This window comes from Microcebus murinus, chromosome 17, assembly GCF_040939455.1.
Source record: "Microcebus murinus isolate Inina chromosome 17, M.murinus_Inina_mat1.0, whole genome shotgun sequence".
In the NCBI taxonomy this organism is placed as follows: domain Eukaryota; kingdom Metazoa; phylum Chordata; class Mammalia; order Primates; family Cheirogaleidae; genus Microcebus; species Microcebus murinus.
The window spans coordinates 41,463,634-41,479,746 of NC_134120.1; the positions used below are offsets into that span (position 1 = coordinate 41,463,634).

Sequence of the window (16,113 nt, forward strand, 5' to 3'; positions counted from 1 at the left end):
CTATGAGACCCTGAGCAGAGAACCCAGCCATGCTCTGCTTGGACTTCTGACCTACAGAACTTCCAGCTAATAGAAGGATGTTGTAGTAACCTGCTAAGTTTGTGATCATTTGTTACTGAGAAATGGAATACTGTTCAACTATTTCTTGTCTATCCACCTATCATGCAGGCTCTATAGAGTTTGCCTTCCAGATTACTTTTTAAAGCTATTACCAAGAATTGGAATACAGAATTGAATTTCATGTAGAATTCATGTAGAATTTCGTGTAGAAGAGAGCCATATGGGGAGAATGTGAAGAACATATCTGAGTCCACAGTGTTTCAAGACAAGGCCTGATGGCCCTTATAAGGATCCATAAAGACTTCGTTTTTAAAGGAAGAGAAGTCATGCCTTTTCCTACCATGCAGATATAAAATATAAACCAATTTTTCATTTATTGAATGTATAAAAGCTTTATCTGAAGTATTGGGGATAAATCATTACTTCACCATATTTCATTCACATATTCCATTGTGTATGTGTGTTTATATATACAGTTATGTGTCCCTTAACAATGAGGAAACGTTCTGAGAAATGTGTCATTAGGTGATTTCATAGTTTTGTGAGCACAAACCTAGATGGTGTAGCTTATTATATACCTAGGCTACAAGGTGTAGCTTATTACACACCTAGGCTACACGGTATAGCCTAATGCTCCTAGGCTACAAACCTGTACAGTATATTACTGTACTGAATACTAAAGGCAATTGTACTACAATGGTAAGTGTTTGATATCCAACCATATCTAGACATGTAATGGAAAAAGTATAGTAAAAATATTATATAGTATTATAATCTTATGGGACCACTGTTGTACGTTTGGTTTCTCATTGACCAAAATGTCATTATTTGGTATATGAGATACATATATATATATGATATATATATATATGTATGAGATGTATGATACACATATATACGAGAGAATTTTCAAACTGTGTACTTTATTTTCTAAAATATATAATACATTGGCTATAATTTTGTATTAATATGTATATTTAGGGTTATAATTTATCATAAAGAAAGAGACCAGAAATATCTTAATTCAGTATATAATATTATTTATTGTTGACACTATTCAATTCAATAGGGAATATTTTAGATACAAATGCAGGTAAGAGAATACATAAGAATTGATATTATCAAGAATTAAGACAATAATGAGTTACTACTATCAGGGTATAATTGTTTAAGGCATCAACATTCACTGAAAAAAACAAATAGAAAAAAAAGTCAATAAAAATAAATAGTTTTCTCTTCTAGTACATGAAAAAAAATAAATGTTCTTACCCATGTATTATGATAGTAAAAAATAGGGAGAAAGATGTCATCAGGGGCACAACATGCTATCCCCTGATTAAACCTCCTTAGGGACCTATGAACACACAAAGATGACCCAGAATAAGCTCAACAGAGAGAGAGAGAGACTGTGGATGAAAACATGATAACCACCCACAAACATTTGAAAATTAAACTTGAAATGGAGCTATATATCATTTCATGCCAGCACAACTAAAAGTGATAACAGGAATTTTAAAAGGGTCAGTTGAGCTCAATCTTATATAAAAGCCCTCAGTAGATTATCTATTCTCTTTGAGATTTGGCAAGATTAGTAACTTGATGAGGTAGGCTCACTTAGTCAAAATAAATGCATGACCCTGGTCAAATTTAAGTGTTTTCTTTTTCTTTTTATAGTCTTTACTGATGTCACATCTGTAACATTTTTAAAATTTTATTTCCCTAAATACCTTCTTTCTATTTTAAAAAATATTTTTTATGATCATCTGTGTTTGTAGTAACACTGTTTTGACTTTTCTAAAAACTAGGCAATTTCTTCAAGTCATCAAAGTGATAATCAGTGCAAAAACTTAGTAATTTAGCAAATGATATGCCTTTGTCCAAAAAAGTATAATATATTTCTTTGTGCTAAGCATAGCATTTCACTGATTAAAAGATAATACAATATCTTACTTACAGTTCCAAGCATGCTAGACTGCCTTAAAAAATAGGTCCTTAGGCGCTAAGGATCATAAAGATAGCATTTGTAAGATTTTTAATTTTTTAAAAAGAGTAGTTCTGTGAAGACCTTGCAAATGCATTACTGAAATACTATTCCCACCACAGGGGGCTGTGGTAAATTATTATTTCATATTAAGTTATACCATTTTATTTTTGCTTAGGACCAGTATTTACCCAGAAAGATAAGGGAAGGTGCAAAACACATAATAGAAATCTATTATCACAAAAGTGTATTATAAACACAGTTTTTAAAAGAGATAGCTGATTAATATATTTACATAGTAAATATATATTTTGGACAAAGTACATCAATGAGCCTGGTTCAATTCACTATAAAGAAAAACGTTAGTCTTCCATGAAATCTCTTAACAACAGCTATTTCAGCAATAATAAAAATGCTTGACTGAAATTCTTGAAAGGCTGTGACAAGTCTAAAGTTCAACTTTACGCTGATAAGCTTAGCTACATATATTCTAAAGTTCAGTTTGATATAGTACTACCTGTGTTGCCGGCGGCAAGTTTCCTATAGATTACATCTCTCCATTCTCTCTACTTTTTTCCCATTCTTGCTGCTAAAACATTCGTCCAGGCCACTATCGTCTCTTGCCTAGATTAATGCATCAGTTCCCTCACTCATTCCCTGCCTCTAGCCTTGCACAATCACTTCTCTGCTTCCAGCCTTGCACAGTTTTCATACTGCAGACAGCATGAGCTTTCTGAAGTGTTCATACCTTGCTTATTACCTCACTCTCCTCGTTGCTTTAGGAATAAAGTTCACACCCTTAAAACAACATACAAGACCCCTGCTAACACGTGCAACCTCACATTACTCACTCTGCAGTATTTTCTATGCTCTAGCCACACTGAGTTGCTTTCTGTTCTTGAAATACCCCATGCTCTTGCTCAACCCTGGACCTAGTTGGGTATTTTTCTTCCTGACCAAAAAGTCTGCTTCCTTCCCATTCCCCTGCTTTGTTCCCTGACCCCATTCTTCAAGCTTGAATTTAATGGTCATTTCTAGAATCTTTCCTGGATTCTCCTTGACTGCTGTCTCAAGGTTCATTGACCCTTCTGTCTCCCTCTGAGGCATTTCCTCCAACAGGTGCTGAGTACCTCGAGACCTAGTGCTCTTCTATTCCCTGCACCAAACATGGCGCCCAGAGCATGGTAGACACTCAGTAAATATGTTTAATGTGTGCTACCTGAATGACTAAACAAATCAGGGTGGGACCTTGCACGATCTGCTAAATGATGTGATTGAACTGGTTGCATATTGATGCTTTGGTCTATAAAGCCTATCTTTATGAGTTTTGTCTAGTAGACAGAGGAGTCCTACTAGAATGGCATACTAAAACTGGGTATATTGAGAAAATATAAATGGCTATCTGCAAAGATGTAGATGGGTTTTAAAGAAATCCTCCAGGAATAGTATAGAGCCCTAGGATTTACTGGAGGAGACTGAGGAGGTGCCAAGTTAGTATCCTGAGGCCTGAGAGTGGAGGGAGTGGTCCCAGGGCCTGGAGCTAGTGGTAGCAGACTATTGACAGTGACCTTGAGAAGAACATCTCAGTCTCCCTTAGGCAACTTAGAAAAGAGAGAGCCAAGGGGGTCAAGATCTCTTCTCTTTCCTCCTACTCTCTGACCTACTGCTTCTCCATTCCTATGGGCAGACCCCAACGGGAATCCAAAAGGCAAGGAAATCTGTACATGCAGTCCATACAGGTCTGCCCTCCAACAAAGAACAGGGTGGGAGGGTGCCATTTGGTTGTGGAGGGGCAAACAGAAAAAGTCCACCACAGCGATCTAATATTTCAAGAATTGGAAATAACATTTTTAACAAATTTTAAAAAATATATGAAGACAATGAATTGTGGGCAAAATTCTGAGTAAATGGAGAAAAGCATGTCCTAAAATCAGCTGGAAATAAATCTAGTAATCAGTGCGTTTCAGGGATTAAAATAACATTATCTTCTCACAAAATGGGTAAAATTACTTAGCCTCATATGCTCCTTATCTACCATGTTCCCAACCTTCTCATTTCCGATCTAGACATCACATGGTAATGCCATTCCATCACTCTTGAACTCTCCTTCCTTAAACCGTAGCTATGCCCTTACCTTGTAGATAAAAGGAGATCTGTAGGCATTGCAAACTGTATTTAGATCAGTAGAAGAAATCAGGGATGTTTGGTTAGGGTAGTTGAAAGTGGGTAGAGGATAGGTTTTTGCAACTCTAGATTACAACAAAATTGCGAGGTTCAGGGCTAAGCAGGTCTCAATTAGCTCCAATCTGCACAAATAGGTTTTAAATATCTTTCCTTTGAATTTTCACATTCCTTATCCCCGATCATATCTCTTGTAATTTCCTACATAACTCTAGCATGCATTTTTCTCCCTGGAATTATGTTGCCTCTAAGGGTTTTGGACAGCCCAGAATTTTACAACATGATTAAAACAGTAAGCAAAATAGTGAAAAAGAATTCCAAATACCAGGGAACGCAGCCAGCATTCATCGGCAATGAGATGAAGGCCTGCTGTTCCCTGTCATCAGAGAACGCAGTCTGTGGTCTCCACGTTGTGGGTGTGTGGCACAAGCTGGAACTTTTCTCTCACAAATTGTAAAATCAACCAAGTCCCTGAGATTACTGTTGTTTCAAGATATAAAAGTCCACAGCAGTCCACAATGTTAGTGGAAATGCCAACAATAAAAATTGAAAGAGACCTTGAGAAATCTTCAATCTACCATTTCTCGACCAAATGAAAGATCTATCCATGACCATGGAGAGATAAAAGCTCACCGGAATTAATTATAGGGCAGATTCTGAAATTCATGATACACTGATGGTGTGATTTATGATTTTCATTAAAGATGTACACTAGAAATAAAAATAACTAACTTGCTACATTGTGCGTGTAATGGTGTGTGTGTGTAACGCAGGCATAAGGGGTCCTCACATTATGATTAATAACACAATTATTTCCTCACACCTAGGGGTGGCCCAAATATAGAACATCCTTCAAGGGGAAAGTTTTCTATTTTAAAAGCTCTTCTAAGCCAGGAAAACATAACACAACTTCTATATTAATTAAAACTATTATTTATTTATTTATTTACGTGCCCTAGCAAGAAATATAAATCTAATTAGCTCCACTTAAAACCTTTCAGAGGTTTCCCCCCTGCACATAAAATAAAATGTGAATGCTTTGTCACATCCTACAACCCTCATGAGCTGGCTCCTTCCACGTCTTCAACCTCAGCTCTTGAACCTCAGTTCACTGTGTCTCACCCAGCCACAGCGTATTCAGCTCGCTTTCCTTCCCCCAAATACACCCAAAGCTCTTTCATCTCAGGGCCTTTGCACATGCTGATCCTTCTGCCTGAAACACCATTCCTTAGGCTTTTGACTTAGTTTATTCCTTCCCATCTTTAAGGACTCAACTCAAACATCACCTCCTTTCCTGAACTCCTACCTCAGTACTCTCTGCCCCTATTAACTGTAACCCGGTTATTTTCTTCATAGAAATTTTCAGTCTTTACTTATCTTGTTTATTTATTTGAATCTTTATTTAGTATCCTTCTTTTACTAGAGAATAATCGCTGTGAAGGCAAGATCTTGTTTCTTTTCCGTATTTACATGGCAATCCTCAGAGGCCATTTTAGACAAGGGAGAATCCCAATAAATATTTGTTAAATAAGTGAACAAAAGAAATGGCTTCTCTCTCTCTCTCTCTCTCTCTCTCTCTCTCTCTCTCTCTCTCTCTCTCTCTCTCTCATACACACACACTTATAATATATTAAGTAATACTTAATGCTTTAAATTTTGGCCCATTTTCTTTAAAATATTTCCATTTTTTTTAATCTTAAAGACAGCTTAAATAATACTTGATTATTTGGTCTTTTCCTGGATCTTATTTTACATTAAATTTTGTCAACAAATTAATTGCTGCTTGCCTGCAGAATTCTAGGCACGATGCAGGCATGTGATGTGATGATGTAGTTTTCCTCCAATTTTATTTTCATTTTCCATACTTCTCTGAGATTATGGGGCTCAGAACTGGCAGGCAATTGGAAAGAATCTTCCCAGAATTTGCATACTCTCAACACTTTTATCTGCAAATTAAAGGTTATAATATCAAGCCTACAGATCTCTAATTCTGTTCAAGTTATAGCTCTGTTTTCATTAATTTATGTCCCTAATAGTTTATATTTATAAGTTTAAATATATTTAAACATAACATATTTAAAATTTATGAATGATTATGTCATATTCTATTTCATCTTCTGTTTTCTTTTTCTGCAGACAAGAAATATTAATATATGCTGGAAAACAATGGCTTAAGAAAAAGAATTTTCCTCATGCCGATACAATGTAAATTTAAAAAAACAAATGTTTAGCAGTGGCCATGTTTATAAGTGACTGACTTCCTAAGGTAGACAATGGTATCTATAAATATTTACTAGTTCTTTTCATCAATAGTCATGTTTTCACAATACTCAGGTAAAGCAGGAAGGAATAACAAACACTGAACTTTTCCTTAACCTCTCAGACTTGGTGCCTTTTCATTGCTTGTTAAGATCATTTCTTTGTTGCTCTCTGTCTCATGCTATAGCATATAGTCATTCACGTGTTCGGCGCCTAAGATAATCCGTTATGGGTAAAAGTCATGCCAATTTTATTGCATTTATTCTGAAGGATGATTTTAAAATGTATTCACATTCCATTTTCACACTTTAATTCCTGATCTTTACCACACTTACAATAAAACCGTCAATTGAAGTATACGTGTTTCTAGATTCCTTAGAAGACGCCTTTGCTTTCCTTCTTGCTGTTTCTTCACATTAACCAGTGAGCACATATGTGTACAGAGGGAAGTAAAACTCAGTGGGAGGGGGAGAAGATGAGGGGCAAAACCTATTTAAAGGGGTACAATGAACACTACCTGGGTGATGGGCACACTTACAGCCATGACTGAAGCATTATGAAAGCGATCCATGTAACCAAAAACATTTGTACCCCCTTAATATTTTGAAATAAAAAAAGAAAATAAACATTTCACTCTTCTCTCCTATTAAAGTCTTCAGTCCGAGTGCCAAGACACGGACAAGCCTCTGTGCTGGGGCAGATATTCACGTGCCTAACCCAGAAGTACAAACAGTGTTCAGAAAATAATATACTGATATTTTCCTCCTTTGCTTTAAGTAGTGGTTGAAAGAAAACTAACAGGAGGGTTCTACAGTTTCTGAACATTTGCATAATGTAGAAGTGATTCAGTACTCCATGAAGTACACTTATATGTGTCTAAAAAACGGAGATTGGACATCTATGTGCAGATTTGTCAAACAGTTCCTCCAATCAGAATGAAAAGAGAAAGCTTGAAAGATATAGCAACTATGATGTGAAAGCTTATAAAATGTGTGACTCAACATCAGAAATTAAATTGTATCAAAATATAACTATAATCAGGCATTTCTGTGCATGCGAGTTTTTACAAAATAAGGTTGATATTCTGAAATTAAGCGTTCAAGTGGTCAGAACAGTGGCCAGTATAGAGAACATGAGGCAACAGGAGAAAGATAACAAAGTGAGACATATTGAGCTAATAGTGATATCACCTCATCGAACTATTTTAATTAATTCTAAAAATTAATTCATAGATATCTAAATCTATGATTCACCATAGACTTAAATATGTGAACTTTTTGAGATAGTGGCATAAAGACATTTCTCCTTGGAAAATTTATTCTTGGATATTACCATGTGTGTTGAGAAATGTACTGACTTTAGCAAGAGATTGTAGCCTAAACCTGCTTACTCTTATCTGAGGGACTAAGGTTCAGGTTACTTTCATGAGTATAAGCTGGAAACAACATCTTTGGTTTTCCTCCTAAAATAAAGCAGTTTTTCAAGTTCTAAATCTCACTGTCATTACCCCTCATAATTACAAAAGCAGGAAAGTAAGTATCTAACAGATATTAACTTCTATCTTTTCTTCTTTTCTAAATATTAGGAGAGGATTTCTAAAAATTCATTTTTTTACTGCAAGGGGAAAACACTCCTTTTCAATAGACTTGGATATGCAAATGATATTTAGAATAATTGTATGTTGACATAGATTCATATGTAAATAGCCAAGTAAATAACACGAGCTTCATGACACTAAGTTGAATTGGTTGTTTTCAGCTTACTTTAAATATCAATATTAGAAATAATATTTGTAACACACTGTTGATATTATACTAATTTTATGAGGAGGCTGAGTACACACTTTCTTTTACACTAATTTTTTTCATCTTATACATTAGTTTTCAAAGACCATTGTTTGCCTTTACCTAAAAAACAATTCTCCCATTAAGGATAACATACTTTGAACAGTCAACAGAATCCCTTTCTCAAAAAAGCTAAGTCAGTCACCATAGTCTGTGTTCCTCTGGGATGAAATGATATTAGATTTGGTAAAGTGAGCCATATATCACTAGCACTCCCAGTGCTGTACAAGAAAATATTTCAGTGCATGGGAGGGGTGGATTTAGACTTACTCAGGGCTCTCAAATGCTATATTTTATCTTAAGATACATCATTGACATACTCTCTCTATTTCATCAAATTTCTTACCAGCTTTCTTTCTTTCTCTCTCTTTTTCAAGCACACAAACACACACCACACACACATATGCACACACACACAGCATTGATAAAAATCACAAAGCTATTTTTATTTTTCTTTCCTCTTTTACTCAAAGAAAATCTTTCATTTTTTCCTACAAGCTTAATACTTCTAAATTTAATGATACGTGACTTGAATTCATTAGTTATCTATTTATGAAAAAGGATCATATCTTACTAATTTTTATATCCAAGCCATCAGCACATAGTGTCCATACTGACTAGACAGGCCATGCTTGGTGAATTAATTAATAAAATATTTGGCAAGGAAAGGTCTATTATTATCGCATCCCTTGACATGACAATGTTGAAACTTAATGTATGAAAGGGCCTTCATTAATTCAGACCATTTCAAATTAATGCTATTTTGACTTAAGATCTTGAAATAATTTACCACTATCTTTGGCCATATCAGAAACTGAGCCCACTTTGAAATAATAAATATTTATGTGTTCAAATACCACTTTAGAGGAAAGTATTGCAATTTTTGGGAAACTGTTCACATAGAATTTTCCCTATGCCAACCACCTATCAAAAACTCTCAACAATCTAAAATATAATTTTTTTATACAGAAGCACATTTATGTTTCCACATTTTATCTATTTCCCGTTTAGGTTTTGCTATATATAAACATTACCTTATAAAATATTTGTACAATTTTATTGCTTAAGACTTATTTGGAAAAGTTTTCTTTTTGATTATTTTTAAAAGGAATTTTTACTTGCTTATTTTAAGAAATTACATACATAACTTCCCAAGTGACTTTGATTTTCCTGAAATAACTGCAAGCAGTTCTTATGTAATCAACCAATCAATACATATTTATTGACCTGCTCTATTTACCAAGACTATTAGGTGCTGACTATTCTAAGTTATTTGATGTTGAATTATTGCTTTACTGGGAGCAGCAGATATATAAGAATAAAGGCAAAACATCTTGTTTCATTTATATTTACTTAGAATTATCTTTTAATTTTTCTGTTTGACCAATATTATTTTTCATACAATTTCAAGTTTTTCATCCTTTAGGCATCATAGTTCTTCCTCATATACTATTAATCTTGTGCTCTTTCCATAAAGCATTTTTTCCTTTGCAATTCTGCTTTTTTCCTCAATATTCTTCTGAATACTTAAATTGTACTGTAGTTACATATATCTAGTCCTTGATTTTTTTCTTGATTTTTAAGAAAATAGTGTCTTCCTAAAAAAGAGTTAAAGACAGAGCCAAATCTTTTTTTTTCTTTAATTCTCCATCACACAATAACTTTGTTCTACCTCAAATTATAAAATTTGCCATATCATGCTTGCTATGACAGCATATAAATCATTAGGCTTCCAGATTCCTCCTTGACTAGAAACTTTTAATGCTTTCACCTTTGTCCTATTTATTTCTGATGTTAAAAAGTTTTCTTCTTAAATTTTAGAAATGAAGTTCTATTATTATTTTGTGTAATATCACATTCTGCATCCTGTAGATCAGCTTCTGTTAATCAGCCCCTACAATCATCTATCTTACTCACATTTTTTGTTTGTTTTCCATTTTGGCTACTGAAATAAAGTCTACACTAGCCTCTTATTTTCTGATTAGAATTCACTTTGAATGTCACTATGTAGATAAATCAGTGAAGGTGAAAATGACCTGAAGGGCTTGCTCAATATAAGTGATCTGGATCACACATCCTGGGATCAAGGAAGTTCTGAGGACAGAATGATCCTTAAAACTCACCCAGTTCAATGACCTCATGAGGATGAAACTGAGCCCAAGAGAAGACTTGCTCAACTTTGTGTGGACAAATTTCATCCTCCAATACTCACTCCATTTCAGAGAACCAATGGAAGCTTTCTAAAAGCCATTTTAAATTTCTCTTTCTCTATGACTTGTTTATTTTTACTTTTCCCCCCCAGAAATATCTGGATAAGGTGGCTTTTATCTTCTATTTCAAGAGTTCTGCCATTCTCTCTTTTTGGTTCAGTGGGACAGTTTGTGTTCTCTTGATGGTGAATCAGCACAAATCACATCTATCACTTTCTTCTAGTTTTACCCTTGCCTTGCAGCATAAAAGCAAGATAAGATAAAAAGAAACTACTGTGGCTACTGGACTATCTTCTATTGATTTGTGTAAAAATATCTTTTTCCAGGTAAATATATCTCTGCTTTCCCTCAAAGAAACAGTTGGAGCCATAAATAAGATGGTTTCGAGGTAATTGGAACACCTACAAGACCTGACATAGTGTGTTAAATGCATTTCTGCCGAAATTTTACTTGGCCGTTCATTAAGCCAACTCATCATTAATTCCCGCATAGTTAAAGAAAAACACAAACTCAAAAATAGCAAGAACTATCCCATAACGGTGCTGTACTCAGACCTTAAATTAGTTTTATTTGTAATTTAAGGATGCCAAGAAAATATCCTTCCCTACTCTTTTACTATCTCTTTACCCTTGTCTTCCTTACACACGTTTCTTCTCTATGAGCATCTCATTGGGCTCATTCTTTATGCTATTAGTTACATTTGCAAAGTTAAATTTAACTAGTTTTTATGCTTAGCCTAATGGTATCAACACTGTGTACGTTTCCTAAGCAAATCTGAGAATGATGAAGTCCTCCTTCCACAGAGGCACTCTTGCTATTGATGGTACCCTGAGATTTGGTGCAGAAACCACTTTTATGACCATAATTGTCACTAACCTACGTATTAAAGGATCAATGGTCCATAAGCTTCACAGTTGCCCAGAAACAGTCCATGTTTAAACATTTTAAGAAATTCAATGAACAAAACAAAATTAATAGACCGGACAATTTAAAAACATGCTGTGAACCAATGTTTTAGAAATAATTCATGGTAAAAATCAGATTAGTTGAACTACAAAGTTAAAAGGTAGTATTTTCACTTAACAATAAAACTTCCAATAAAATGATACACGAAGAAGCATCTTATTCTGATGCTTGGTGTATATCCTACGTAATTCTTTGATCCTTTATCATCAACCTTGGATATTAACAAAATTCAGTTTTCTTAATCATTAAAAATATTTGTAACAGTTTGGACAGAGGTCTAGTTCTAAGTGTTTGACTTGCTATGTTAGATAAATGAATGAAATAGACTCTTAAGACTGGAAAACCCCATAATGGATGAGCAATGCCTAGCAGCCCATCGATCAAGGAAATTCACTCAGACAACATTGATGTGATGCCCAGTTCTTCCCATTAGCTACTACTTAATAAAACTTTTACAATTTGGAAATAATAGAGTTGTAATGATATTCCTGTTCAACTCCTTTATTTCACAAATGAGAAGGTACAGACCACAAAAGTTGTGTGACTTGCTGCAGCCAAGAAATAGTGCCCATGTACTCTGAGGTTAGCCTGGATTTGCTCACTCCTCTGGTATAATGGATAGTCACAACTCCAAGGGTTCACCAACCACAGCGTGATACACAGGGGACCACACCAAGAGCAAATAAACTAAATTGGTTAATTCATTCAAGAAGTGCTCATCACTTGCCTATCAGGCATGTGCCAGTTAAATAAATACAGCTCAGGGAGCACTAACCTGTTTCTTTGAAAGTTCAACTCAGGAAACTTTCATTCCAGTGGTGAACAAGGATCTTCCCCATATGGAGTACAGATCCCAGGTTAAGTCTTCATAATAAGCCACCAGAGACACAATTTAAAAAGAAAACTCTTATATTAATTCAAATCCTTTGCCCATTTTGTAATTCAGGTTATGTGATTTTTTTGTTCTTGAGTTGTAAGAGCTCTTTACATATTGTGAATATTTATCGTATCAGTGATCAAAAGTCGTCAAATTTGTAGGAGCAGAAAGTAGAAGAGTAGTTACCAGGTGCTGGAGGGAAGAGGAAAAAAAGAGGCTGTTTGATGGATGAAGTTTGACTTTTGCAAGATGAAAAAGTTCTGAAGATCTGTTTTACAACAGTGTGAATATACGTAACAATACTGAACTGTATACACTTAACAGTTTTAAAATGGTAAATTTCATATTATGTGTTTTTAATCACAATTTTTTTAAAAATGCACAAAAATAAAACTCTTAACGACAGAAAAATAAATCAGGATCTGTTTAAGAAACCAGAATCAGGCAAGCAAGTCCCATAAGAGTTATTTCTTCAAAGAACCAAATTTCTTTACCATAGGATGTTATTCCTAAGCCATTAGTAACACCTAATGAAAATGCAGTTGGCCAACATTTCAGTTTGAACAACAAAATTCTGATGTACTAATAAGTTTACTTAATGCTTTCAAAAAGTTGAGTTTTTCTTTGTTAATTTTTAGAAACTATTTGAACGCAGAATAAGTAATCAAGGGTCCATTTATTTCTATGTGCCCTAGTTTGGTGAAATTGTTGCTGGTATAAAATTTAGAATCAATTTTTAAATCTCAATGAGGTACTCTCTTTAATGATTAAAAAAATAAATATTCTGGTCTTGGTCTTTGCAAAGCCCTTTACAAACTATCAACTTCAGCTTGTCTGATTTTGAAATGCGTGACCTGGGAGATGTACTGGGTCTCCAATACTGTATGTAAATGGGGGGGGGGCTTTGCTCATTTTGAGGGAGCCCTTGCTTACACAAACCCGCTGCTGAACTCTGACGGCGCTATCCCGAACTCACAACAAGCACTTTGTTGGTCTATTATAGTCAATGCATTCAAACACGCAAGCAAACAAGCAAGCAGACAAAAACACCGCCTGCCCGCAAAGCAAAAGAAATTCTAAGACTTTGGAGTCAGTGTTTTGCAATAGCCTACCAACCTACTGACTCGTCCTTCACGACTGTGTTTCTAGAAAGCCTGGGAAGGCGCCCGAGGGCAGAAGAGAAGAGAGGAGGCGAAGTGGGCGCGGAGCAGCGACGGCTCCCTGCGGGGGAGCGGGGTGGCCCTGGAGCGCGGGGACAGGCCCGGGACGGGGCGGGAGGCGCCACGCCCGCGGAGGTAAGGCCGGGAAGTCGGGGAAAAGGGGGACGGGAGGACGACAAAGGCAGAGCAAACGGAGGGGAGCGGGCGGCGGGCGCGAGGGCGACCAGAGGCGGGGGGCGGGGCGGCCGCGGGCGGGGGCGCGGGCGGGCGCAGGCGGGCGCGGAGGCGGCGCCGCAACCCCAGCCGGGCGGGACGGGCGAGGCGGGCGCCGGGCTGCGCGCTGCCCCAGCTCCCGGCCGCGCTGCGCTCCGGCCCGCTCACGGCCCGCGGCGGGGACGAGTCCGCCCGAGTTGGCCCCGGAGCGCGGGGAAGTTTCGCCGGCAGCCCGGCTCCTGGAGAAGCAGTACCTGCAGGCGCCCGGGCGGCGGCCGGCTCCGCTCCGCTGCCCGAACACTCGCCAGGTAACCGCGCCCGGCTGGGGGACCCGGACAGGGGCCGGGGGCTGTGGGGGGACCCGTGGGGCGCCGCTCGGCCCCGCGCTGGGAGCGGGCTGTGGTGGGCGGGCGAGCGCATCCTCACCTTTCCAGGTACTTCACCGTGTGGGATGCGGGAGGCATCTTTCTTTCTCCTTTTGCCCCTCTCGTCCCCTGTCCCGGTACATCAGCCCACTTCCATTCACTTTACTAGCGGGGTGCAGGGGGCGGCGGGGACCCGAGGACCCCGAGGGGCGGGGGAGGAGGACGGGTGCCTGAACTTGCTAGCTACCTGTGCCGGCTGCCTGCGCGCAGGCGGGGCCCCCTGGACTCCAAGATTCCCGGGCCAGCCCCCGCTTGGGGCACGCAAGGTTGGAAAGGGGACAGCAGAAAGAACTGCCTCGAGTTTCTGATGCCCGTTTATCCGGTCCTCCGGCGGGTTTGGCAGAGACACGAGCACCTCTGCCGCGGGGCTTCCTGCGCGTCGGTCCCCAACTCCGCAACCTGGCTCGGGCTCCCGCGGAGGCTGCGGGCGAGGGGGCAAGGAAGTTAGGGGGGCTCGGAGCCCGGGTTCGATCGCGGCCTGAGCGCAGCGGTGGGCAGGGGGGAGATGAGGAGCGGGTTTGAGCTGGGTTGGGAGAGGAATTGGTCTGGTTGTCTCCTTACTGCTGGTGGTACTTTCGCACGGTTACCCGCCCCTTCTTCCGCCCCGTTTGAACACTCTGCCTCTCCGCCTTTTCTGTTAGAAGGCTAAAACGTATTATGTTTGTTTGATGCCTGTCAGGAGTTATTTCCAACTAAGTTCACAGGTGCTAAGTCTCCAGCTGCCGCCCTACCTCTCTTCCCTCCCTGCAGGTCCACCCCGAACTTCCTCCCACAAGCAAACTGCGCCTGGATAATCCCCAGGGTTTTGAAAGAGATGGCAAGTAAATAATAGAGAGTGTGTGTTTGTGTCACTCCCCCCCCCTATTATGCTATCAGATCCAAATCAAAGCGCGATGGATGTTTAATAGGACTCCCTTTTTGCAGTTTCTCCTGGTAATTAAGAGTATTACTTACCAATGTTTATTTTTCTTCACTTTAACCCCAAACATTGCATTAACCTGTCCCTTTACAGTTTTATCTGCACTGTTACTGTGCCACGCGGTTTGAAGGACATGGGCTTCTTTTCAACTCACTTATACCAACCAAAATGCAGTGTGACTATATTTAATATTTATCTGTCCTCCTGATTCAATTGCCCGGCACCTGCTAATTCCAGTACATAAGCATAACACCATATGCCTGTCAGCCAACGTGAGGATAAGGAGAATATGATTGTTTTTCATGGGCAAGGGTACCTGGAACTACCAGATTTTATTATTATTGCTCAAAGGGTTTTAAGAGCTTCAGTCAAAGTGAATCACATTTACAAAACAAAATTACAATTCTACCCTATTCGTTCAAACAGAATACAATACCTGGGCACTTATAGTTGGCTAGTAATTGAGGAAAAATTAAAATCCTCTCGTCACATGGAAAACATTTAGATTGCATATAGTCGCTAAGAAATAGCACACATTGAATGCCTCCAGAAAACGAGAAGAATTTTCCTCTTACCTCATTTGGTTTTTATCTCCTTCATTACAGTAGCGTCCTCCAGAAAATGAGCACCTTGCATATAGATGTTGGTATGTGCTAACTAAACACCATATTTTTTAATACAGAGGCTTGGTGACAGTCCAAAAACATAAATGTTTTAAATCATTACCAACCATCTGTTCTCTCCCACTCACTTAAAGCGCAATGTTTTGTTTTCACAGGTATCAAAATGCACTTTCTCATTTCATTCATTTCTATGACCAATCATGTTGACCCAAGTTCAACAACTGTTGTGTTTGGCTTATTACACTATAATCTCCTCATTTTTTTTTATTTTCAATGAAAGAAGAAATCAAAAAAGTTTTAAAGCATTTGGCCGAGGCTTGTGTGTACTCCAGTGAAATATGATTGCTTTTTTCCCTCTACCTTTTTGTTACCAGAGAGAAGCTGAAAATTAGTGC

The 16,113-nt window shown here is 38.1% G+C and overlaps 1 protein-coding gene across 3 annotated transcripts in view; it reads left to right on the plus strand.

Annotated features, from left to right (window-relative positions):
* The first annotated feature begins 13,532 nt into the window (after positions 1-13,532).
* CHST9 (carbohydrate sulfotransferase 9) overlaps positions 13,533-16,113 on the plus strand; it is a 240,804-nt gene continuing 238,223 nt past the window's right edge. For 2 of the 3 annotated variants that reach the window (XM_020282109.2, XM_020282111.2), the window contains exon 1: positions 13,859-14,059. The gene's annotated coding sequence lies outside the window, so the exon portion shown is untranslated. Of the gene's footprint in view, positions 13,674-13,858; positions 14,060-16,113 lie in introns of those variants that run through there. The other variant, XM_020282110.2, reaches the window with a different exon arrangement.